The following is a 27524-nucleotide window of genomic DNA, read 5'->3' as shown; positions in this document are numbered from 1 at the left end:
TCCGTCTTTCTTCTTCCAATCGTCGTTTTTCTTTTTCACGTCTTTCATCATCTTTCCGTCTTTCTTCTTCCAATTGTCTTTTTTCGTCTTCCAGTTGTCTTTTTTCGTCTTCCAGTTGTCTTTTTTCTTCCTTTCAGTTGTCTTTTTTCTTCCTTTCGTCTTTCGTCGTCTTCATCTATATCTGATACGTCATCCTCCTCTTCGTCGTCTTCAGTTTCGTCGTCGTTAATAAAGGTATTCAAAAAGGAACAAATACGGACAACCACGTCATGTTTTTCATTTTTATAATTTAAACCAAGAATTTGGCATACCGCAATTAAATCAGGAAGATCAAAATTTTCACTTACGTCTTGACATTTACTCAAAAATTGTTCGGAAGTGTCGTCAAGCCGAAATCCAGGAAAAGCACGCAAAGCTTTTCTAGTTTTTCGAGGTTCACCATCAGTGATAAAACAAATATAATGTAAAATTTTAGCAACTCTCAATTTAGCATGAGTAATATTATAAAAAGCAAACGAGTATAAATTAGAATTGGAAATGTTATTCATAGACTTCAAAGAGGCATTTGATTCAATTAAAAGGAACGGATTAATGAAAGCACTTAAAAAATTAAAAATTCCACATAAACTCAGAAAATTAATAGAAATGACAATGAGAACTACAAAAATAAGCATAAAGACACAAAGAGGAGAGACAGAGGAATTCATTATAAATAAAGGGATGAAACAAGGAGATGCCTTATCAACAACGCTATTTAATCTAGCATTAGAATATGTACTACGAAATATAAATAAAGGAAATCTCAGAACAAGAGGTGGTCAAATAATTGCATATGCAGACGATATTGCTATTATTGCAAAGAACAGAAAAATAATGAAAGAAATGCTAGTTTCTAGCATACTAGTAGAATACTTCAAATACCTAGGAGTTACAATAAGTAAATCCGGAGAAAGGAAATCCGAAATAAAAGAAAAAATATTAGCAGCGAATAAAGCTTATTTTGCAAACAAACCATTACTTAAAAGCAAAACACTGACTAAAAAAAGTAAGATGAGCATTTATAACACCATAATTAGGCCAATATTATTATATGCAGGAGAAACAATGACGATGGTTAAAAAAGATGAAGAAGACTTAAGAATAGCAGAGAGAAAGATTATGAGAACCATACTAGGACCAATCAGAACAGAGCAAAATGAATATAGAAGCAGAACAAATGCAGAAATTAAGGAAGAACTTAAGGAAGACATCGTAACTAAAATAAAGCAATGCAGAGTTAGATGGTTAGGTCACATTTGGCGAGCAGGCGATGAGGCAGTGACATACGCAATGATAGAATGGAATCCAGGAGGAAAAAAGAGAAGGGGAAGACCGAGATCAAAGTGGCTGCAAGAAGTTGAAGAAGACCTCCAAAGGGCAGGAGTCAGAGAATGGAGAGGAAGAACTAGAGACAGGAAAAAATGGAGAGATATTGTCAAGAAGATAAGATAAACAAAAAAGACTGATCCACTTAAGAAATCGGATCTAGAAAGCATTTGCGGTTTAACCCCACACTGGGGTGTATAGCCATTATATATATAATATTATAGCCAATATTACCGATAGAACCCAAAGTTGCCATAATAATAAAATATTTTTTTAAAAATATCCAACAATACCGAAAATATATGTAACTACATATAAACTATAAACATGCAAAAAAATTAAACCTTCTCAAAAATGTTTATTGTCTTTTAATAACCATAATAACGCATATTTGTGCTATCAAACCTACATAAATTATCGTTTTCCTAATCTAAAACAGAAATATATCGTCGACAAAAAATAGGAGTAATAAAATTTTTATTATAATTGATTTCTATTTATTACGGAATTCACTCTTAAGACTCATAAAAGTTTAAAAACCGGATACCATAAATGTTCAAATGTATGAAAATGTTTTTATAAGTCACAAAATTAAATCTAGGTCAAATAAAAATAGTTCATTCATATAATAAGAAACACGTGCGTCTTTACTGAGAGTTCATCTACTATACTATTAATTCTGTTATATAAACAAAAGCAAAACTTTCAAAACACAAATGTCATATAAATAACGTTATCTTCTTCCGTCTTTATTTGCTTGGTAGAATGTTGAAAAATAACTCTTACCTTAGCAAATCATCTTTAATAGTTTTTTAATTCGTCACCATCTTTCATCGGTTGAGATTTTATCCTCTTTGCTCCTGTTTCTCGTTCTTGGCACATCTACTTGAGTTGGTATTGGTAAACAAGGCGTTGTTGTGTCGTCATAAACAATCCAATTCAAAACAGTGGTTGAGTCAGCTGATTTCACATGCAATCCTGTCGATATCATATATCCTGTTCCTCTATCCTTTATCTGCTATCCGCTATCTGCTATCGTTTATCGTTCATTTGCTATCTGCTATCTGCTATCCGCTATCGTTTATCGTTCATCGTTCATCCCGGACGATCCCCCAAAATGTAGGGTTTTTCTTTGTTGTCTAGGGTTTAATAATTATAGGCCACGGGTCGATTCGAATTGAAACAAACACTTTATTGTTAAACTCGTAAATTACAGGAATGAATATGGAACTAATGTAAACAGTAACTACTTATAACTTGAAATAGGTCCGCGGTTTAATAGCAAAAATATGAACGTCTTTCGTCGTACGTCGTATAGAGATGAGATGCCGTCATATGCATATCAACTCTTCGTCTTGAGTGCTCTACTTACACTGTGTACTGTGTACTCGACCCCCCGTCGAGCTACTATCATACCGCGTTTTATGTTTTTTCAGCAATAGTACTTAACTCTGGCTTTTGGCTCGCGGTTCGTGATAAATAGAAGTTATTGGTAACGGAAATAATTTAAATAAGTTTATTTGATGACGAATGCAATCCTACATTTACAAAGCTCTTCTTTCAATTAAACTGAAGAAGGGTCTAAATATGGTTGTAACGAGAATTCTGGAGAACCTTATCGAGATGTTTTTAATTTTTCCAATAAGTTATGCAACTGGACTTTGTCCTTTAATGCTAGGTGATTTATTAAAAATTCATAAAGAAGTTCCTGATTTTTCTTATTTGCCTTCAGATGCTAGAACCCTTCTTGCTTCACCCAGAGAACAAATACTCTGATCCACATGATTCAAATTTCAAAATTATTTTTATCTTGGCAAAAAAACAATGTTATATTTGTGTAAAATTTGATGAAATCCCACTAAAAAAGAGTTTTAGTAGTCATTTTTATCCTAGTTTGTGCAATTTGTTTATATATCCTAAAATTGTAGGTTTAATAGGCATTTACTATGGTTATGAGAAGCCAAAATTTGCAAATGAATGTTTAATTGATTTTGTAACAGAGGCTGTTTTTTTATTAGATAGTTTAAGCTAAAATAATTAAGCATGGATGATCAAGTTTGTGGGGTAGTTAGATTACTATTACATGTTGATTTATATTTTAGGATAATGAGCTTTCCAACATTTATGAGACGAATTTGTTAGGAGAAGCCATAAGAAGCTGATCAATAAAATTCAACGAAAATATAGTTGGCTAGGGAAAAATCAATATAAAGCTTTTGAGGACACACATATAGCTCTGATTTTAAAAGGTTTGTATCTTGTAAACATAAATCAATTTAAGGTACATTTAAGAATTCACACTATCGCTTAAGTGGCCACATATAGCCGATGAAGCATATTGTTAACTGTGTCTTATATATAATTTAGATGGCAAAATTTACCAACTCACAAATGTTCAGGTCTGGCTATGAGATTGCTTTAAGAACTACAGCTAGCTATATGAGATGAAGGTTTGTTGTTGGCCTTATACTTTATTTATACACTGTTATTTTTGTTTTTTAAGTATCAAAGTGTAATTACTGCTTATTTGGTCATTAGAAAGAAATACCAATGGTTGCGTTGGTATTCTTCTAGTTTAGGTGAGATTCATTAAAACCACAGCACTTGAAATTCATGTGTTTAATTTTACGCCTTTGAATGATGATTTATTCACAATAAGCAAAGTATAATGAACTACATCTGAAATTAGTTTGTTCAATTTATGAATGTACATTAATTTTGTTTTCAGATGCTGCTTGGAAAAACTCCAAAACCAGCGTTGCAAGGTAATTGAAGCTTGATAATGTAATATTTGAGGAGATCTGAAGAGAGGGCAGATAAAATTTAATTTGCATGTTGTATTAGCAAATATGATAATTTTGTAATGGTTAAATTGTGTGGTTGGTAAACAGAAAGGGACAGTCAGTTTTTGAGACATTTTTATTTATTAAAAATAGGTACCTAAAAATTTATCTACTGCTGAAATAAAATAGACAAAGTTCCATATTAAGTATTGATCTTTTTCATACTTATGACTTCAACTTTAAAACTCAACAATTGACTTGTCTGATTTTAATTGCCTACCAAACACTTGTAAGGGAAATCAGAATGGGAAAGGATAAGGGAAGTTGAATGGTTCTGTTTTTAGTGAGCTACGGTTTCAATGATTTTGCCAATTTCTTTAGCAGTACTCGCAATCCTTCTTTCTCCTGTGTAGACAAGTGTAGTCAAAGATCCCATATCAGTCACAGCCATATTCACTCTTTAACTATTAAAATTTGTGACATTCTAGCATGCTTACAGTGTCTTAATACCAATAAAGGTCTTGGTCTAGACGGAATATCTTAACTTATTTTTAAGGAGTTGTGCATTCTTTTTATGTAGACCTCTATGGCTTATTTTTAATATATCTCTGACTGAGGGTCACTTTTCATCACAATTTATTTATTGATTTTATCCTTAACTCATTGATTCTTAATTATCGTTCCATTATAATTCTTTCTGCTATTCCTAAAATTTTTGAGGCTTTACTGATTGATTTTTTGACAGTAAATTGAAGAATCAGCTTCATACTGGTCAGCATGGTTTACTGTCTAGTCGTTCAACTTCTACTAATTTACACTGATTATGTTATAATTGCATTAAAAAACATTTTTTATGTCGATTAGATTTATACTACTTGTCTACAAGCATCTACTGTTTTTCTAAATTATGTAGACCATATTTCTATTCTGGTATAATCAATTTCTTGAATCTGGATTCTCTTACCAGAAGAGTTACCTTTCAATCTTTATTTTTAAGGTTTTTTATAAAATAATCAATCTCCTGAATTTCTTCACCTAGTTTTCATATTCCTCCTCATTCACTGCGTTAGAATTCACATTTCCATGTTCCTTACCGCAGAACTAATTACGGTTCAAGTATAGGTATGGTCTGAATCTTCTGTATCAATAGCTTTAGGTACTATTTGAAGCACTAAAGTGCAAAATGATACTTTTTATAAATGTCTACTTATTTATTTTATTCATGTATATTTTATTTTTATCTGTAATTTTGTGTATATTTCTATAATGTTGCATTTTTGTATAATTACGACAGTGAATTTGTTCCATTTCATTTGTTATTAATAAATAAATATAAATATATGTAATAATAAATGTAAGGTCCTTTAAACATGTGTATGTTTTATTACTCAAAATGATTTTATACTCCTATAATATTGCATTTTTGTATAATTTTTACAGTGGATTTGTCCCGTTTGTTAATAATAAATAAATATAAATAAATGTAATAATAAATGTAAGTTCCATTAAACATTTACGTTTTATTTCCCCAAATACATTCCTACTATGCACAGGATGACGCCACTTTTAGTACTTTATACAATGGCGTTGACGTCTAATTTACATCCTCAGCGCTAAAATAGACGTCCGAAAACATTACAAAAGTCCATCCAGTAAGTCCTCCGGACGTATTATGGACGTTCGATTTAGGTCCAATTAACGTCCCGGTACATCCACTTTACGTCCGCTCGGGACGTAAAATGGACGTCCATAGGACGTTCGGCGCAGCGACATTAGGACCAATATAGGACGTTAAATGGACGTAATTGGGACCAAAGCGGACGTCCTTAAAGTCCGTGAGGGACGTCCATTGGACGTATGTGTGCTATTAGGGTACTTGAGGGTTGCCTCAAGCACTTTTTGAAAAGGTAGCAAGTGATATATTAAATTATGGTGGACAGTCATATCTAGTTCTGATTGATTATTTTTCTAAATGGTTCGATATAGTGAAAATTAATACAAAAACTTCTGAGGTGGTCATCAAGGAGTTAAAGAAAATTTTTTCAACACACGGAATACCTTACGAAGTCATATCAGATAACATGCCTTATAATTCGTGGCATTGTCAGCCATTTGCTAAAGACTGGGATTTTTGGTTTGTAACGTCCAGTCCCCGCTATCCACGGTCTAATGGGCAGGCAGAACGAGCCGTTCAAATTACAAAAAACATGCGTAGAAACTGTGACGACTTAGATATGGCGCTCCTGGAGTATCGCAATACTCCAATAAATGAAACAGATAAAACACCGGTAATTAGTGACTAACAAGGTTCTTAGATCGAACATACATTTTCATGGTCGATCGTGGACGGCCGGTCTGGTCGAGCAGTCTGATCCATCCCTTAATCGTTTGATATTCTTACCTCACAAATTCACGAACAACAAATACGAATCGGACAGAATGAATGTCCATAATCAAAAGTTCTTACTAATTCTTCAAACAGTTAAAAAACAATATTTCCAACCTCTTTTGGGAGAAATACACACAAATTACAAATGTTTGGAATTGTTTTTAATAACCTCGCCCATTTTGACGTCAGAGCTTAGGTAGTAATTTCTGTGGTAAGATACACGCTGTCAGCTGTCAATCATTTTCAGATCTGCGCTACAAGGATCTACAGACCGACCGAGTATTGTAAATTCCACTCCACGGCTTCGCGCTTCGCGCAATCGTACTTACGACACTGTGTCGGATGTTTGGTTGTTGATTCTGTTTGAATATTTGCGTATAACTGATATTCTGTGGTGTGAATACTTTACGTGTGGTTTTTGACCGTCCTGAAATATTATTAACTTAGTTTTGTATTTATAATTTAAACTCTTGTGTTTTTTTTTGGCTAAGTAAAAAACGAATCGTTGTACTAAGTGTAACATAAACTTTTCAAAATCTTCAAACTTAACGGCACATGTAAAAAGAAAACATCCAGGTAATATATCATTTTATATACCTATCCTCTAATTTAATGCAGTATGTACAATAAATTTTTTAGATATGCTACACATAAAGAACGTTAAACAAAGTAAATCTACTGTGCCTTGCTTAGAATGTAATAAAAAATTTTGCAAATCTGGGCAATCTTAGACTTCATGTGAAAAGGCAGCATTCAGGTAGGTATAACGTATAACCAATATCAATACACTAAGTCAATTATGGTATAGAAACTGAAAAAGGTATTCTACTAAATGGTTGCCGGCTACACAACATCAGATATGCAGATGACACCATAGTATTTGCGGACGACTTAAAAGACCTACAAGTTCTTATGAACAAAATCACGTATTACAGTCAACAATATGGACTCAATATAAACGTTAAGAAGACAACGCTTATGATAATTAGCAAGAAAAGAATAACAGAAGGTCAACTCTACGTCAACCAATCCCCTGTAGAAAGAGTGACGCACTACAACTACCTCGGCACCATAATAAATGAAGAATGGACCAACAACCAGGAGATTAGAGCACGCATCGGAAAAGCTAGATCCACCTTTAATCGGATGGGGGCCTTCTTTAAGAGTCACAACCTCTCCCTTGATACAAAAGTAAGAGTCTTCTCTGTCCTTTTTATGGTGTTGAATCGTGGATCTTGAACGAAGATATGTGCAGAAAACTGGAAGCATTTGAGATGTGGCTATATCGGAGAATGATTAAGATCACGTGAACTGACAGAGTCACAAAGGAGGAGGTCCTCAGAAGAATGAATAAGAACCCAGAGGTACTGACCACCACCAAATCTCGAAAGTTACAGTTCTTCGGACATATTATGCGAAATGAATCCAGATATACTCTCCTTCAAGCCATCCTGCAAGGAAAAATATTTGGAAAACGAGGTCCAGGAAGAAGAAGAACATCTTGGTTAAAGAACCTCAGAATCTGGTTCAATACAACATCTGTGTATTGAACCAGATTCACAGATGTTGTATTGGCATGATATATCAAATAAGATAAAGATTGCCATGATGATCGCCAACATTCGTAACGGATAAGCACATCAAGAAGAAGAAGTCAATTATAACCAAACACAATAATAACATACATGTTTTTTCTTTTTCAGATAAATTAGACGAAATAACACCTGTTAACTAGAAAACTTATGTATGTTACTGCTGCTCTGAAAGTTTTCATAATTTAAAAAAATTGGTTTCTCAAAAAAAAAACTCATAGTAATGCCTTAACAAAATTAAAGTGTGCGTTGTGTGAAAATACTAATTCTGGTCGAGAAAATTTAATTTCGCACTACAGGAATGACCATTGCATTAAAATTAAAAATAATTACTTAGTATTCGATACTTTTGAAGATTTTGAATCTTGGAAATGTAGAAGAAGAAACATTCTCATCATTTGTAAAAATGTATGGTTCAAAGAAAATCGGTAACTGTACCACAACAAACTATAATTGTCATAGGTCAGGTGAGTTCCATTTTATTGCAAGGTTAATACAAAATGTTAACCACATGTTCACCACATTTTGTATTAACCTTGGTAAAAATTTAAATTTCACGTTCTTTTTAATTAAGTGGTTATATACTTTTTAGATGTACTGATGATGGAACATGGATTCCGAGAACGTTTTGATATGATATAGCCCGATTGGGTTTTTAAATTATATACCTTTTATAAAGGATTTTTAATAATTTTTTTTTCAAAACCTCGCCCATTTTGACGTCAGAGCTTAGGTAGTCCATTCCACGGTTCGTAGACTTACTACGGTTGCCTCTTCCGCCTCACCAATGAACAATAAGACCGAAACTGTACTCTCGTGACGTAATTCTTCCCCTTCAACCAATCAACACTGCAATCGACCTGCCCTCTACACACGGTTCGTAGACTTACTACGGTTGCCTCTTCCGACGGGTGGGGATGCTTGAGTTACGTCACCAGAGTACACAAGAATACAAAACCCATTTATTCGCGATGGAAACTGAATGTAGAGGGCAGGTCGATTGCAGTGTTGATTGGTTGAAGGGGAAGCTTTACGTCACGAGAGTACAGTTTCGGGCTTAATGTTCATTGGTTAGGCGGAAGAGGCAACCGTAGTAAGTCTACGAACCGTGCCCTCTAGATTCAGTTTCAATCGCGAATAAATGGGTTTTGTATTCTTGTGTACTCTGGTGACGTAACTCAAGCATCATCACCCAAGTCGGAAGAGGCAACCGTAGTAAGTCTACGAACCGTGGTCCATTATGTGGTAAGATACACGCTGTCAGCTGTCAATCATTTGCGGACCTGTGCTTGGTAATAAATTTGGGATGCGTCATGCCCATTGCCCATGCGCCCACAGATCACCTAACCTCATGCGCCGCCAGCCATGGTACAATGAATACACAAGGTATGATATTGCGCATGACATTTGACAGCTGGCCCAGGAGTGTGACGTAGTTAAGATGGCCTGAACCACCTCGAACCTATTATTACAGCTTAACGTACACATTAATTTTGAAATTATGGTTAAAAAGTGATCTAATTTTTTTTTAAATGTTTTGTTTTGGTTATAATTGAATAAAAAATATATTTTCAGTAGCGTAAAACCTTTACTTCTCCTAGAGATTCAGGCAAAATATTTATTTTTGTTTTCATACATATACTAATAATATAAGTACTTTTTTTGTATGCAAATCCCTTGAAATCTAAAAATTTTCTGCAGAGGAAATACTGTGAATAGGTAAATAATAGTAGATTTGCTTATTCTGATTCACTGTCACTCATTTCCAAGCAGTTTTACTGAAATAAAAACAAAATAGAGTACAATAGAGAAAAATCTGTTTTACAATTCAATATGGTATTTTAGATGAGTTATAATGAAATTTAGTAAAATAAAAAATATACACATTACTATAACCTACCGATTATTATATGCAAAATTTACTTATCAAACAATATAATAATATGAAAATAAGACACGAATTAGTTGAAACGCAAAACACAATAAATATCGACTTCAGACGACTTTACACCGGCAAGACAGAAAGCTTGTATAAAAACAAAAGTTCAACAATAATATCGGTTATCAATGGTGACTATTGCAAATTGCAAGTTATGAGATAATAAATATATTTTAAAGTATCTCAATACTGACTGAGTCATCTATTTTATAATAGAAAAATAATTTAGATATATGCTTATATATGTGTCTTTATACAAATGGTGTTTAGTTACTATTTATTTATACTGTATAGTATTTTTTTGTAAAACTGAAAGTTTTTATTTGCCATTGTATATCTGGTTTTGTACCTTTTTCAAAGTACGCTGTGCAATTGCTTGTTGCAATAGTGACAATGAAGATAAAATCTTTAGGTTTCATACATTTCCTAAAAATAGCGTGACCAGAAAACTGTGGATTATATCTTGTTGTAGATAGGATAATTTTAATTGTAATACTGCAAGAATTTGTTATACACATTTTAAAACTGAAGATTACCAAAGAAATCTACAACAGGAACTTTTAAATTACGTTTCTAAAAAGGGTCTAAAACTCAAACCTGAGGCAGTACCTAGTCTTTATTTGCCTAAATCAACATCGGCTACCCTTTTAACCAACCAAAAGAAACGCGTACAAGGAGGCGAACACAGAGAGTCCAAAAAGTATGTTGAGCAGCTTCTTATTACTTCTAGGTCAACGACGTAAGTCTAAATCTTTATTTTTATTAATTATTAGTCATGAAACCTTAATGGGTTTTTCATATCGATTTGTTAAGTAAGAAATTAGCCTCAGCCTGCTATGCAATTTGCAATAAGAACTGTTTCGGAGGAAATCAATTTAGCATCTTCCAAAATAACATATTTTTCTTTGTTAAATCATGTTATCATTATTAAAATATACAATGTTATCATTATTATAAACAATACCAAGATAATTTTATGTGTGAATATTACAAAAATGTCATTTTAAATGTTGTGAAATATTGTGTGCCCTCACTACACTCATATTCGCTGGCCAGCTAGCTCATTCGATATAAATAAAGTTGACTTTGTCAGTATTTATTTTGATTTTGTGTTTAGTTCAGTAGGTATATATATAGGTACAAATTTTGTGTACCTCCATTACCACTTTTCTGTATCTTTTAAAACATCTGAAATATCGAACTCTGGAGTATAAGTTAATTAACCTGTACCTACGTGTAATAAAAGATAATTAAAACTTGTCTTATACAGGATATCTATGTTTTATAAAGGATAAATATTTAAATAACATAATTTTATCATCTCTTTATAATTACTATAATTAAATTAGCCAAATTACATAAAAAAACTTAAAATTAAAAGTCTTTCCTATACAACTACATTCAAATGTTGCGGGAATAAGCGATCTTGACTACGTCATGCGCGAAAGCGAACCGATTTTGGAACATTTTGTATCATACCTTCATACCTTGTGTATTCATGGTACAATGAATACACAAGGTATGATATTGCGCATGACATTTGACAGCTGGCCCAGGAGTGTGACGTAGTTAAGATCGCCTGAACCACCTCGAACCCATTATTACAGCTTAACGTACACATTAATTTTGAAATTATGGTTAAAAAGTTATCTAATTTTTTTTTAAATGTTTTGTTTTGGTTATAATTGAATAAAAAATATATTTTCAGTAGCGTAAAACCTTTACTTCTCCTAGAGATTCAGGCAAAATATTTATTTTTGTTTTCATACATATACTAATAATATAAGTACTCTTTTTGTATGTAAATCCCTTGAAATTTAAAAATTTTCTGCAGAGGAAATACTGTGAATAGGTAAAGTAGTAGATTTGCTTATTTTGATTCACTGTCACTCACTTCCAAGCAGTTTTACTGAAATAAAAACAAAATAGAGTACAATAGAGAAAAATATGTTTTACAATTCAATATGGTATTTTAGATGAGTTATAATGAAATTTAGTAAAATAAAAAATATACACATTACTATAACCTACCGATTATTATATGCAAAATTTACTTATCAAACAATATAATAATATGAAAATAAGACACAAATTAGTTCAAACTCAAAACACAATAAATATCGACTTCAGACGACTTTACACCGGCAAGACAGAAAGCTTGTATAAAAACAAAAGTTCAACAATAATATCGGTTATCAATGGTGACTATTGCAAATTGCAAGTTATGAGATAATAAATATATTTTAAAGTATCTCAATACTGACTGAGTCATCTATTTTATAATAGAAAAATAATTTAGATATATGCTTATATATGTGTCTTTATACAAATGGTGTTTAGTTACTATTTATTTATACTGTATAGTATTTTTTTGTAAAACTGAAAGTTTTTATTTGCCTTTGTATATCTGGTTTTGTACCTTTTTCAAAGTACGCTGTGCAATTGCTTGTTGCAATAGTGACAATGAAGATAAAATCTTTAGGTTTCATACATTTCCTAAAGATAGCGTGACCAGAAAACTGTGGATTATATCTTGTTGTAGATGGGATAATTTTAATTGTAATACTGCAAGAATTTGTTATACACATTTTAAAACTGAAGATTACCAAAGAAATCTAGAACAGGAACTTTTAAATTACGTTTCTAAAAAGGGTCTAAAACTCAAACCTGAGGCAGTACCTAGTCTTTATTTGCCTAAATCAACATCGGCTACACTTTTAACCAACTAAAAGAAACGCGTACAAGGAGGCGAACACAGAGAGTCCAAAAAGTATGTTGAGCAGCTTCTTACTACTTCTAGGTCAACGACGTAAGTCTAAATCTTTATTTTTATTAATTATTAGTCATGAAACCTTAATGATTTTTTCATATCGATTTGTTAAGTAAGAAATTAGCCTCAGCCTGCTATGCAATTTGCAATAAGAACTGTTTCGCAGGAAATCAATTTAGCATCTTCCAAAATAACATATTTTTCTTTGTTAAATCATGTTATCATTATTAAAATATACAATGTTATCATTATTATAAACAATACCAAGATAATTTTATGTGTGAATATTACAAAAATGTCATTTTAAATGTTGTGCAATATTGTGTGCCCTCACTACACTCATATTCGATGGCCAGCTAGCTCATTCGATATAAATAAAGTTGACTTTGTCATTATTTATTTTGATTTTGTGTTTAGTTCAGTAGGTATATATACGTACAAATTTTGTGTACCTCCATTACCACTTTTCTGTATCTTTTTAAACATCTGAAATATCGAACTCTGGAGTATAAGTTAATTAACCTGTACCTACGTGTAATAAAAGATAATTAAAACTTGTCTTATAAAGGATATCTATGTTTTATAAAGGATAAATATTATAATAACATAATTTTATCATCTCTTTATAATTACTATAATTAAATGAGCCAAATTATATAAAAAAACTTAAAATTAAAAGTCTTTCCTATACAACTACATTCAAATGTTGCGGGAATAAGCGATCTTGACTACGTCATGCGCGAAAGCGAACCGATTTTGGAACATTATGTATCATACCTTGTGTATTCATTGACATTCATTGTCATTGTACCATGATCACGAACTCTGGTCCACAAGCGTCTATTCATACCTTGTTACAATTCGTCTTCGATGCTCGCGCATCCATGTAATGTCAAATATTTTATTAGGTTATACTTACCAGATTTGATTTGTTAATATTTTGAAATTACAGGCTACTTAATGATTTCATTCGTTTAAATCAGAGTTAGAACGATAATGATAGAAAATATGTGATTAAAAATATTGCCTAGATTTTACTAGAAAAGTTCAATTGCGATTTCCGCAATTTTTGATATTGCATTTTTACGTTGTTTTTTTATGAAATGTTTCCTATGGTTTTGTGTTCGATTTTTTGTCGCCGACTTGGGAAATCATGAAAATAAAATCGCAATTGTTCTAACATGAACTCAGCTTATTGTGCCCTCTGTACGGTGCAAATATTTAAAATTTAAATTTAAAGACTGACTACTACTATATTCTATCCCTTTGGTTAAAATTTTAAACTGAAATTCTAAACTTAATTCTTAACTTTACTTTAACAATAAAGTTTATTAAAATTAAACTTTAACAATAAATTTTAATTACAATAATTACAAAACACAAAAACGAATTAAATCATATATCAGAACCTTATCTAGGAATAAATCCTATGAACAACAAACCTCTGACAGGCATAACCTAATAAAATATTTGACATTACATGGATGCGCGAGCATCGAAGACGAATTGTAATTAATAAGGTATGAATAGACGCTTGTCTCTGGTCCTGCCGCCATGGCCACAGCGTGCGTCGCCGGCATTCATTGCATTCCAGTTTCTATTCTATTCTAGTAAACACTCGCAAGGTTTTACGGTTTTAACTGAGTTTTAGTATAATGGACATGGCTACTTATAGTACATGGATTTTAAGTTGAAATGTAGGAGTAAACTTGTACATTTGCAGACATGTACATGAATGAATGTAAGTAATATATTTAGTTCATAACTACTCATTAATGATAATCCTTAGTTTTTCTCGGTATTTTGTTTTATATATCTTTAGAAAATAATAGTTGTCGCCTATTAATTATTACAAATTGGCAAATTGCATATATTTCCATATTATACTATAATATAAAAAATCGAGTTATGGTCGATCAAGCTTGCCATACTGTTCCAAATCAAGCCTGTTTGTGGGGTATAATTAATCCAGACTTTAGCTAGGAGGCCTAGTCATGATATGCACTTTCTTCTAACTTTATTGTTCCAGTAACTTCTATTACCTATATAATGCAAGAAATAATACAAATTTAAATGATGAATTAACATTAAGTATAATTTTGTTATAAACAGTATTTGCAAACTCTCAGTAATGAAATCTTGTTAATTGTTTCAGACCATAAAAGAATTTATGAGGTTTCTTAAATATTAAAATGGTATGGTATTGTCCTAGATGTAGATTTTCCATTTAGTATATTTGCTACATATTCTGTTTTGTTATACATAGGTATATTAACATCAGAAATATCATCAGCTGGACAACCCTTTCTGGGTCTTGTTTTCTTCCAGGGTTTTCCTCCATTCTGATATGTTCTTTGCTTTGTTATTTCAGCAGTAATTTTTAAGAAATTCATTCCTCCATTCAACTAAGTTTGTCTCATACATCTAAGTCACTGTCTTATTTTCTTAGGTGTTTTTTTTTGTGAAACATTCTATATTTTAAATATACATTTGTAAATATTGAGCATTAACTATGTTGGTTTTATAAGTATACATTCACTACATTAAAATAATGGTATTAAGTAAGTTTAAATAAGATGTTTTATTTAATGCTAATATTATATTATTATGTGCTATAAAATGTGATTAAGTTATTTATATTAACACAGAAATGTATTACTTTACAAAGTATGAGGAAGTTCAAATTAATTCAAAACTGATTGGTCTTGAAAGTAGTTGTCAGGAAGGGATTCTGTTACATCAAATTTAAATTGCCCGCCATATGAAAAGTACTTCTTTGCTTAGTATGGTAGTCATGCACATCTTCACTCAGTGTTAGGACAATATTTGTCTATGCTTGACAAAGCTTACATTCATGAATAATTACACACACTGGCATGGTATACATTGATTCCATGTTGAGTATTCTTTTTGAATATGATAGGCCTTCAGTTGGATGAAGATGTGGCAGTTCAAAAACATATTTAATAGCCTTGTTTTATAACACCATAAGAGGATGAAGTTGTTATGATTGATATTAACCCATTTGATAGTTAAATAGGACAAATGTGAGTTCATTAGAGGATAATACATTCAAGTATGCCTACTACTGGAGATATTTAGAGACATATCTCTAATACGTGTTGTTCCCAAGTAAGTCATTGCAGTGGCAAGATTTTCTGGGAACATATGCCTAACCTAACGAAGAACTGGAGTTCCAAAAATTACTTACGATTTACAACAGGTTAAATTGTTGAAAGTATGTACAAAATAAACACAATGTATTAAACAATAATATTAGATTATAGAGGGAGAGAGAGAGAGAAATATATACTATATTGACACTATTTACCAAAAGGCTATTGACTGAAGTCTATCAGCCAATTTACAAAATTAGTATAGAAGGTACTTAATTATTTTTTAAGACTAAACATAATAAAAAATATAAAAAAAATACTGGTAATTACAATATTGTTAGACTATTAAGTTACAACCATTAAAGAGAAGACACTAAAAGAAAATTGTTTATTGTCTTGGTATTTAGAGTATTTTTTCAAATAGAGTTCCCTTGGGATATCTACTGTGAGAGTTTTCAGGTTTGTTCATAATGTGAGGCTCAAGCTTTTGTTGTAAAACATTATATTTGATGGATTATCAGAATGATGCATTCTATTCATTTGTGGGAAACTAGCTATTTTGGCCACTTTTATATTATTTTTAGCAGGAACTTTATAATTGTAGAAAATTATAGAACCATATTCCACTATGGGTTTGCAAATCATTTAATACTTTAATACATATTGGCAGCAGTTTCAATCATAATTCCCCTCAAGAAAACTTAACAGTTTTCAGTACTTGTATTCTAGCTGTCTGTACATTGGATGTTACTATTGAAAGAGAATGGATTACTGTTGATTTTTCCTTAAATCCAAACTGGTTTTCTGGAATTTATTGGTGTTTTTAAATATAAATTTAAATAATAAATAACAGGATCTAGTTGCCTAAGGATTTTACGATTTATGTAATTTTTGCCTGGAGCTATGTTTTTTTCTTTATGTAATGCTTTATCATATTCATCTTCTGTGTGATGATCCAAAGGGCATTGGGATTATGATTTTTCTCATAAAAATTTCCAAGCCAATTATCCTCCTCATCTAAGGTATCTCTATAGAAATTATTGTCCTTGCTAAATTTGTAGGTTTTAAGGTACTTTACAAAAGTATTACAGTTTTCTTCATCCATATTGTATGACTAGCCATCATTCTAGTTCTGATCATCACTAGTTCAGAAATTTGTTGTCTAAATGGACAGTTTTTTTATTTCATTCCAGTGTATGTAACATTTCATGGAGTTCTGTCTTCTATTATTTCCTTATTCCCTTTAAATGTTTCATCATATTCTTCTTCTGTATGATGATCTGAAGGACATTCAGATTATGATTGTTCTTATAAAAATTTCTGAGCTAATTATCCATGTAATGTTAGGTATCTATCAAAGTTATTGTCTTCACTAAATTTGTAGGTTTCTTGAAAATACTTTGCAAAATCATTACATTTTTCTTCATTCCTATTGTATGACTGGCTGGCATAAGGTAAATGACCAGTCATTGCCACTATAAGAAAGGTATAACTAAAAACCATATAAAGACAAAAAACCAATAATTGCCACAAAATTTTTCAAAATACCAAAATGCCATCCAGTCATTGCAATAAATAAATAACGATATTTTACTGAAAAATTTTGTTTATTAATAAAAATCTAAACCAAACTAATAAATAAAATAATCTTGATATAAAAAATAAATTAAACAATATATCTAGTGTTTTCCACAGGTTTTAGGCCTCAAATATATCCACTGGTTCCGTTTACCAGTGGATAAAATAATAGGTGTTGGCAGTATGCCTAAAATACGATTTTCATTAACAAAACAGATGTCTTTTTCATCACAACATATCTGTATGTTATGGATTTTCTTTTACCTCCTATGAATTCCACAAGCAAATAGTTTCCCCACTAAATTCTCTGTGAGTTAGTAGGCAAAATTCTTTGTTAGGGCCTTCATAAAAGTCTATGTCATCACAGCTTCTACCACTCTCAACCCACTAAAATGTACTAAAACATATGCATCCATTATCTGAAGTTCCCAGAGCCCATTCTTTTGGAATACTTGGGATACAGATGGTGGAATTCTTTCACATGCCAACACAATCATTGGGGGGGCGGGGGGCAATTTTTCAATTACCAAAACTGTATAAATTTAAACTCACTTTAAATATTCCTCAACTTGACTGAACCACTGTTTCAAATTGTATTCACTTATATTTTCCTGACTGGGAGTTAAATTCTGTGATTCTCTTTGGGATATTTCTGGATGTCTTCTCTAAAACAAGTGAAACCATTTGTCATGGGACAGCTATTAATAAATTATTTCTCCCGTTCTGTAGAATTCATTATTTTCTGAACTGCATCCAAAACTGAACTTTTGAAATCATAGAATGTCTTTCTGTTAGATGTAAAATCCATTTTATTAGGACTGATTTCTATTCTTTGGTTAAAATTGTAGAAGGGACATAGAACAAACTAATGGTGATTTTCCATCCCTCTTATGCCTCAAAGTACTACAAGAAACTCATAATTTTTTGCTGCAGTAGCTGCTAGGAATCCCTTTTTCACATCCTCTAGAATTTTGGCCAATTGCTCTTTCGAATATTTCATTTTAGGTGCCATTTCTGGAATGTACAAGATACTTAAATATTAATGGAACTTATGATTGCCACTTTAGAACCACTGATTGCCACCACTGGTAATAACTGGTAAAAGTAAAGTTTTTGTAATAAAAAAAGTAGTACCAACACCGCAATTTTAAATAGTAAATAAAGTGAATTAGAAAAAGAAAAATGTATACTTATCTTAATTTTTTCATAAGAAAATTACAAAAAACAGGAAGCAGTTTTACACATTACTGTAAGTGGTATACAACAAAATTGGCTGAAGCTTGAGTGTTGTACAACAGTACACAGTTCCCAAATATAATAAGGTATTAGTACTTGTAACAAATGTAATTTGATTTCAAGCCATTTTCTTATTTTCTTAGAATTTAAGGGTCAGTAGCAATAAATGGTACAGTGGCATGGATTGGTTGTTTACCTTATTCTGGTTCTGAAATTTGTTATCTAAATGATTTCAAGAACTTACAAAGATCAGTATGGTTACAATACTAGGCACATGCAGAATATGATTTCTTTTTCTCATTTGGTCTGTCTGATCAAAAAGATTCCCTTTATAACTGAAGCTGAAATTTATTACATTTGCTGCCCATTTTTCCTTACTAAATTTTTAGATTTCTTCTAGGTACTTTACAAAATCATTACATTTTCTTCATCTGTATTATATGACCGGCCATCATATACCAGTTCTGAAATTTGTTGTCTAAATGATTTATATTTTGTCAAAAAAATATTAGATCAGGTTAGGTTAACAAAACAAACAAAATTTTGCTGCTGTATTTTTCCAAAAACTTTTCCAGTTTTGAAAGCATGTTAAAAATAATATTGTGCATACTAGTTAATTTGGTTATTGCTTTTTATATTCCATAAATAATAGACCGCAAAAAGCCGATGATTGGTGAAATATTTTAAAATAAAATTTTGAGGTTATAATGACTAATAATTGTAGCGCTTGTTCCCAAGATGTCGGTACTAATGAAAAGCAAATAACAGCATGCGACAGTTGCCGTTCAAGGGTACACATTTCAAAAAAATGCTCTGGCTTTTCCACATCTGAGATACAGGCAATTATTTTGCAGAAACATCTACTTATGTACTTTTGTGCTACCTGTCATGATGCATTTAAGAGTGTTCCTGTTTGTGTGAAGATTTACCAAGCTGGAAGAAGAAATCACCGGTCTCAAAGAAAAGATTATATTAATGGAAAATAGCAATTCACAGACAACAGCCAATTCAGTTTTTTATAAAATATAACATCAATATGATTTATAAAGTTCCTGAATATAACTAATGTATTAGCTGATCGCATTAGCTATGACAAATCTCAGGTGTGTGAAGTCTTTCATTTTCTTGGTTTACACCAGGAGGAATGCACAATATCACATGCTATTCAAGTTGGCAAAATGTCCAGTTGCCATCAAGCTAGACCAGTCAAAGTTATATGTAATGATAACACAGTGAAAATGGCTCTTAAATCTAGTAATAAACTTTGAAATACTGTTTATAGAATCTCTGAGGATCAAACTAAAATGGAGCAATACACTTACAAGGCAGCTAAACAGGAACTGGATGGAAGAAAATCTGTTGGCAGTGAAAATCTATGTATTAGATACTGCAGGGGTGTTCCTACAGTTTGTGAAGTTAAACAACCACAAAAACTAGTGTCCTTCCCATTAACAGTTTTTTATCAAAATGTTAAAGGTGTTCATACAAAGATTTCTGAGATCCCGAAAAGTATTTACTGCTGCTTGTACAATATAATTATTTTAGTGGAGAGTAACTAGTGATAACATAACTGATTCTGAAATTAAATGTGATAGTTTTAGTATCTACAGGTGTGATATATAGATTTCTCCATTGATTTAACAATATTAGTGTATTGTTGCTTAGTTAGAACTATTTTGGAATACTGATCAGTTATTTGGTCACCCTATTTTCAGAACAATATTGATACCATAGAAAGAGTCCACCAAAAATTTTTGAGATTTTGAACTTACCATGTTCACACTTCTATTGAACATCATGATTATTCCCGTATCTAACAAGAATTATCTTCACCCTCACACAAGAACTGTTGTGATATGTTAGGAGCTATATTTATATAATAAGATCATACATGGATTTATTGATTGTCCAAACCTGTTTCGCCAGATTAACTTTAATGTTCCCCATTAAGCTCTATGTTACTATTAAATGTTCTCGATTTTGATATTTTCAATATAACTTTAACTCAGTTAAAAAGATCTCTTGCTTTGTGATATGTATATTAGTGTTAATGAATTTTGTTCTTGTTGTACTTGTTGTACATATTTTTAGTATGTAAGATTTTTAGTCTCGTTTTGGAAACTTTTTGATATTGATTTTATATTATCAGTAATTTCAAGTTTTGAATCCTAACTGTGATATTGTATATTGTAATTTAAACTTTTAATGGGGTTATCCTGTGTATTAAATAAATATTTGGACAGTTTTTTTTTTATTCCATTCCAGTATATTTAACCCTTCATATGGCCGGTTTCACAATCAGTGGTTAACCCTAGCGGTTAAGTAACCTTTACCTATAGTTTAACTGACAGACGCCGTTTCACATTCACAGATCTAGTTATGGTTACTTAACCGTAGGTTTTGTTTTATTTTTGTTATGTTGGTAAGAAATTATGGGCAATAATCAGATTTTTTATGGAGAATTATCAGCAAATGTTATGAATATTGACCAGTATAGATGAGTTCTGACACATTTGTCACTTTATTTATTCAACAGTCAAAATATTTTCAGGTTAGTTGTCATTTCATAGTGTTCAGTGTTCAACTTACATAATAATTATAATTGTATTGTTTAAGAATTTAGCAAGCTTAAATTTAGAATGGAAGCTAGCACTTCAAAATATTTAAAAGATCGGCAAACTTTTCGCCAGAAGAGGAACAGGTACTGAACTCATTATGCATTAAATATAAAAATGTGATTGAATGCCGAGAAACAAACGCTATCACATGGCGCCAAAAAAATAGTGCTTGGATTCAGCTTGAAAAAGAGTTCAATGCAACATGTGGAGGAAATGGCTATAGGTCTCTGAAAATGTTAAAGGAAAAAGTAGACACTTAGTGCCTACTTTTCTAACCGTAATAATTGTTTAATTACTAGTTAATTAATTATAATTCTTAGATCGTTATTAAGATAAATTTTTATATTTATTTAGGACTATTTGTTGTATATATATTTTTTAGACATTTTCTATTTAGTTGTGTAGTTGAGATCTTTGCAGTTCTTGACCAGTTTTGATTTGGTGTGCTTATATATATATATATATATATATATATATATATATATATATATATATATATATATATATATATATATATATTATATATCCTGTAACCTGTATTTTAGGCTCAGATACCATTTTATTATTCCATGTAAAACCACCAAATAGTGTAAACATAAAATATAATTGTATATAACATATTGTTAAATAATTAAAGTGCTTATTAAAAATAGCAAACAGCCGAAATGCTTAAGCAATAATTAAGTGTTTTATTTATAATAGACCTCCTAACCCAGGAATTGAAAATTAAGAAACATACATTATTTTATATATGTATTTATATATATGTATTTATATATATGTATTTATATATGTATTATATATATATATATATATATATATATATATATATATATATATATATATATATATATTTAGTTCTGGTTCAACAACCCTTTTTGTGAATTCGCCTGTTTCAGAGTTCTTCTCCATTCTGATCTGATTCATGCCTTTTTCTCTGATTTAGGGTGCTTTTGCTTGGTATTTCTCCATCATCTGTTCTTTCCATATGTCCCATCCAACGCAGCTGTCCTATTTTAATAAATGTTATGATATCTGGATCGTGATATTTTGTATAAATCAAAGAAATCTTTCCATTCCATTTCTTTTGTGACTCCATTCCACTTACATTTTTCTTTCAAATGTGGCTAATTGTTTTTGATCACTTTTAGAGAGTATCCAAGTTTCTGAACCATATGTGAGTACCAGTCTTATAAAGAGTTTTATATACTTGGCATTTTGTTTTTCTTGTGACGTTATCTGATCTTAGTTGCCTGTTATAAGCTATAGTACCATTTATTGGCAATGAAAATCCACCTCTTTCCTTCCTCTGCAATGTTGTTATCAGAAGTAACCAGGGATCCTAAGTATGTAAAATTTTTATGCCAAATATAAAATTAATTACTCATTTAAAATAATCTTTATTTAAAAAATTTATATAAGCAGATATATTATATACTATGTACAATATAATTATATATATAATTAATATAACATAATTATATATATATATATATATATATATATATATATATATATATATATATATATATATAATTATAAATTTTTTATATTGTATATAGTATGTAACAATATATCTGCTTATATATATTTTTGAAATAAAGAATATTATTTTAAATGTGTAATTAATTTTATATTCTGCAAGGAAGGGTTTTGATAGGAATAAACACTTATTTAAAGGGAGGGAAACTCCTTGTACTCAGTAAAGTCATACTTGCTTAAGTTGTCTGACTATAGTGAGTGAAAAACCCTCATTTATTTTACATTAAAATATAAAAAATACATTTTGAGAAATAACATAAAGAATATAATCAAAAATAATACAAGTATTCAATAATGCATTCTTAAAATAGATAAACAAATGCTGATTAAACAAAGATGGTGTATCAGAACAAAAATTAATATAGTAGAAAAAATTTATCTCTTGCAACTACAGTTGAGCAAAATAATTGTTTATAAGATTATACCGCCTTCTATTATCAGGATTTAATCTATTATCTAACACTTCATCCATATTTGGTGTATTGATATTATTTGCAAAACGAATTGCTCTCTCTTGCTCTTCATGCACTGGTGGATCATTTTCATTTGCATCACAAGCTATGTTATGGAGAACAGCAGTAGCCACTATTATTGGCTGAATACTTTCCAATTTCACCCTGAGTCCCATTGCTAAAGATGGAAATCTTCGCTTCCATACACCATACTGTCTCTCTACAACATTTCTAGTTCTTATCTGAGACTCATTAAAAAGTTGTTCAGCTGCATTTGTGACATGGGCTAAAGGTTTGATGAAATAATTTTTAATCGGATAGCCACTATCTCCTAGTAGGACATGTTCACCATAATTACCTTGTTCAAAAGATGCACAGATATTTGAATTTCGAAATATATGTGCATCATGAGTAGAACCAGGCCATCTAGCAACAATATTCCGTATTTTTAAGTTGAGATCAGAAATTGTTTGTACATTTAAAGAAAAAAAATTCTTTCGATTCCTATAAATTTCTGGGTTGGCACCTCCTGGAGACTGAATTCTTATATTGTACAGTCAATGGCACCTATACACCTAGGAAAACGTGCAATATTATAAAACTGTTGCCTTATTTCACCTACTTCATCACCTTCAGGCATTCTTATATAAATAGGTAATAAATTTGCCAAGGCTACACTGACTCTTTTTACAACTCTGCTGCTTGTTGCTTTACTGACTCCACAAAAATCACCAGTAGTGCGCAAGAATGAGCCATTTGCATAAAAATTCAAAGTGAGCAGTAACTGCTTCATAGGTGTAAGGGCATCATTCCTAAAATAACACATATTTTAGTTAAAAATATATCTCAATCCATTTATTATAAGTACTTACCTGTCTGTAGGGTGAGAAATATTATCTTCGATTTGCTCTAAAATATTTTCAACAGTGTTCTTTGAAAGTCTAAAGCGACAGAAAAAATCTTCATGGTCTAGTTCTTCAAAATGATTAGTTCTGTGCCTTATTATTCGTGGTCTGCCAGCTTCCTCATCACTGCTAAAAGCATTTACATCATATAAATCCATATCTGAGTAATTAATAATTTACGTGTTTATAGTCATGTTGACAGTGTCAACAAAACGAAAATCGAAATGAGGTTAGGATATCCTGGTCAAGCTCTAAACCAGCACCTTAACTAAAAATTTTATAGGTTAACCTCAACCCAAGCCCTTGACCTTATATTGTGAAACGTATATTTCAGACTAACCACTGGTTATCTCTTAACCACAAGGTAACTTTACTTTGTGAAACCGGCCGATAGAGTTTACATTCTTACATGTAGGATACATTTATGTATGTAGTTTAAATTGTGGTATAAGTTTGTGAATGTCTTTGTTTAATTCATTAAATTGTGATTTTAATGCACATGCATCATTGATTTGGATCTGCCTGAGTAACTGGCTCTTTAGTTTAATTAGAGATAAAATCAAGGGTGGAAGATTGCAATTAAAAGGCGAATTCTTTTGTGTGAGTGAGTTTTCTATTACTTAATAATTTAGACAACATAGTGTTGAAATTTTGTGGACAAATATCGCCTTACATTTAAAAATTCCTTCATTCTACCATTTAGATTTTGTACATTACTTTTTTGCTGTTAAAAAGCTTAACTTCATTAATATGATTAGGAACAAGTTGTAGATTAAAATCAAATTGCAGATCCAGATGACACTGCCCAGATCGGCAGTTAGAAGTATATTTGTGATATTATTTATAACATTTTTAGAACATAGTAATGTATCGAGCGTTGTGCTTGGGTTACCTGCCATGATACACAGGAGCTGTAGGCATTTGACAAAAATTGCAATTTTGAGGGAAACATTTGATTTGATTTATACATGACGGTGTGTTAAAATTGCCAATGATTATTGAATAATCATAAAGGGATGATTTAGTGAAGAGCATATCTTCAATTAAAGAAGAATTATGAATGTAGATAATGAAAATATGTAATTTAGAGGCTTTGACAGAGAATGAAACAGATGCAGTGATTGAGAGAGTTCCTTTAGGATTTTCTTCACCCATTTTCAATAGTTTTCGGAATTGTACAAGGTTGCCTCCTCTAAAGTTTTGGCTTAATATAATTTCTTTTTGTTAGGTTTTACACCAGTCATAACATGGATTAATGAAATTTTCATTTTTGCTCTCCACACACATAAAACTATAGATATTCTGATTTTGTATGTAGTTGTATATAAAGTATTTCTTTGGTTGAAAACTGTTTATATTTGAATTTGAAGAAACCTTACGTTATGAGCCATTATCTTGAAATATTGTGAGACCTTCCTGTGGCATAGTTGGTGAGTCATTGGTTGGTTTTTCCAGATCCAACATGAGTATAAATTTTGAATTTCTGCTAAATACTGGGGTAGTATCAATATTATATAGATGTACAAATCTCTTTTTTAGTTTAATAAGGTGAGAAAATGAAGCAGTAGAATGCCCAAAACCTACCAACTTATTGCAGTTGGATGGATCTCAATGAAACTTGTATTCGATTCGTAAGAGTGTTTTGTAAACAAAATTATGATTTGGAAATGAAAATTGCACAACAAGGAAAATGCATTTTCGACAGTGTGTTTTAAAGTTATAAAAAATTTGTAAATCGGAAGTAATTGAAAGAAATTAGTTCAATATTACTACTCAGTAGTTTTTGGGATCACTAAACACGAAAATCATGACCCCGATGGTTTCCGAGGCAGTTGGTGTTCAGTATGAACCTCATCTGGAGTTTTAAAAACATTTGAAATGCATTAGGAATTTATTTGATAGGTCTAGTTGGTCTGTTAGGACATTGGTCAGTTGGTTTGTTAGGACCATGCTTGGTGGTCATTGGAATTGCATGACAAACATTTCTCTGAAAGGGTAGAAGTGCACATTTGTGTTGGATGTTTTCCTTGGCATTTCCTAGAGCTTATTAAGGTGATGAAGTTCTTTGTGTTGTGGGTACATAATAAACATTTGGAACATGGTCTAGGAGAAGGTTAAGTTAGATACTGGGATAAGCAGGATAGTGGTAGTTTTTAAAGAACACTCCCTTACTTCATAGTTTTTGAAATTTTTCGTAATTATTCTAATCAGAGGTGTAAGTTTCCCGGTTTTTCTTGATGTAATTCTTTTTTAGTGTCTGGTTTATTCCGTTACTTGTAGGGTGCCCTTTTATATGTGTATGTTTAATATCCAAGTCTATGAATGATATGAAGCAGACGAAAGTTGATGTGTGATTTATTTATTGGTTAGAATAAATTAGTGTATTTGTATTCTTTGACCACGTTTGACTGGGTTAATCATTTATGCTGTGTTCAGCTGTGATTATGAGCTTTTTAATTCAATCCTTTAAGAGTTCAAAATACTTCATAAAAGAAGTCTTAAAAATTTGCTGAAAAATCATTATTTTATTTTTCCTGTAATATTATTTAAAATATGCAATAGATGTCATTTACTCTAACTCTATTTTTTTTCCAGGTTAAGAGCAGAAGCCGTGCCTAATCACAGTGTATGGATACATATAAATGAATCTTTGGTTATTAAGGAATGCAGGCATCATGAAATTTGGTTAGCTGCTTAGCACAAAAAATGTTTTACTGAAGATGAAATCTTAAGTTTAGTTTTTTTTATGGATCCGTAGAACTAATACGCTGAAGTATCAGATCGATATTGAATTGGTTGTAGAATATACGACAGGATAGCAGGATTAGAACAGAAATAGCCACTTGAGTTGAAAAAAGATACATTCATACAAGTTGAAGAACATTCAAAATTTTGATCTGTATAAATGTAATAATGTGCTCTCTAAAATATTGTTAATATTAAAAGTTGTTATTGTGTTTTTTATAGCCAGTTCCAGGTTTATCAAGTTTTTAAACAGTTAAAGTAGTAGATATGTTACAAGTTTATTTACGTTTGTTTACGTTAGCGCCGACTTTAAATTAAAAAAGTCGATTTATACAATACAATAAGTAGAGCAATAAGTGAAATTCAAACGATACCGCCAGTACTATCGAAAATGCTGAATTTCTATGACGTAAAAAATGCTAGATCAACTTCAAGGATTTTTAACACCAAGGACGTTCCTCTACGTATATATTTATTTATAATAATCATTAGGT

General features: G+C 31.1%; 2 long non-coding RNA genes across 2 annotated transcripts; both read left to right on the top strand.

Moving 5' to 3' along the window:
- Positions 1-3588: 3588 nt before the first annotated feature.
- LOC140449716 (uncharacterized) lies at positions 3589-4122 on the top strand. Its single transcript, XR_011951870.1, has 3 exons — positions 3589-3614; positions 3765-3815; positions 4094-4122. It is a non-coding gene; the product is annotated as an uncharacterized lncRNA (long non-coding RNA).
- A 10270-nt stretch (positions 4123-14392) lies between these two features.
- Positions 14393-27255, top strand: LOC140449634 (uncharacterized). The gene is made up of 2 exons (XR_011951847.1): positions 14393-14579; positions 26881-27255. It is a non-coding gene; the product is annotated as an uncharacterized lncRNA (long non-coding RNA).
- Positions 27256-27524: the final 269 nt, after the last annotated feature.

This window comes from Diabrotica undecimpunctata, chromosome 9 (genome assembly GCF_040954645.1).
Source record: "Diabrotica undecimpunctata isolate CICGRU chromosome 9, icDiaUnde3, whole genome shotgun sequence".
In the NCBI taxonomy this organism is placed as follows: domain Eukaryota; kingdom Metazoa; phylum Arthropoda; class Insecta; order Coleoptera; family Chrysomelidae; genus Diabrotica; species Diabrotica undecimpunctata.
Note: the sequence above shows the minus strand (reverse complement) of the source record. Positions and strands in the feature narration are given on the sequence as shown.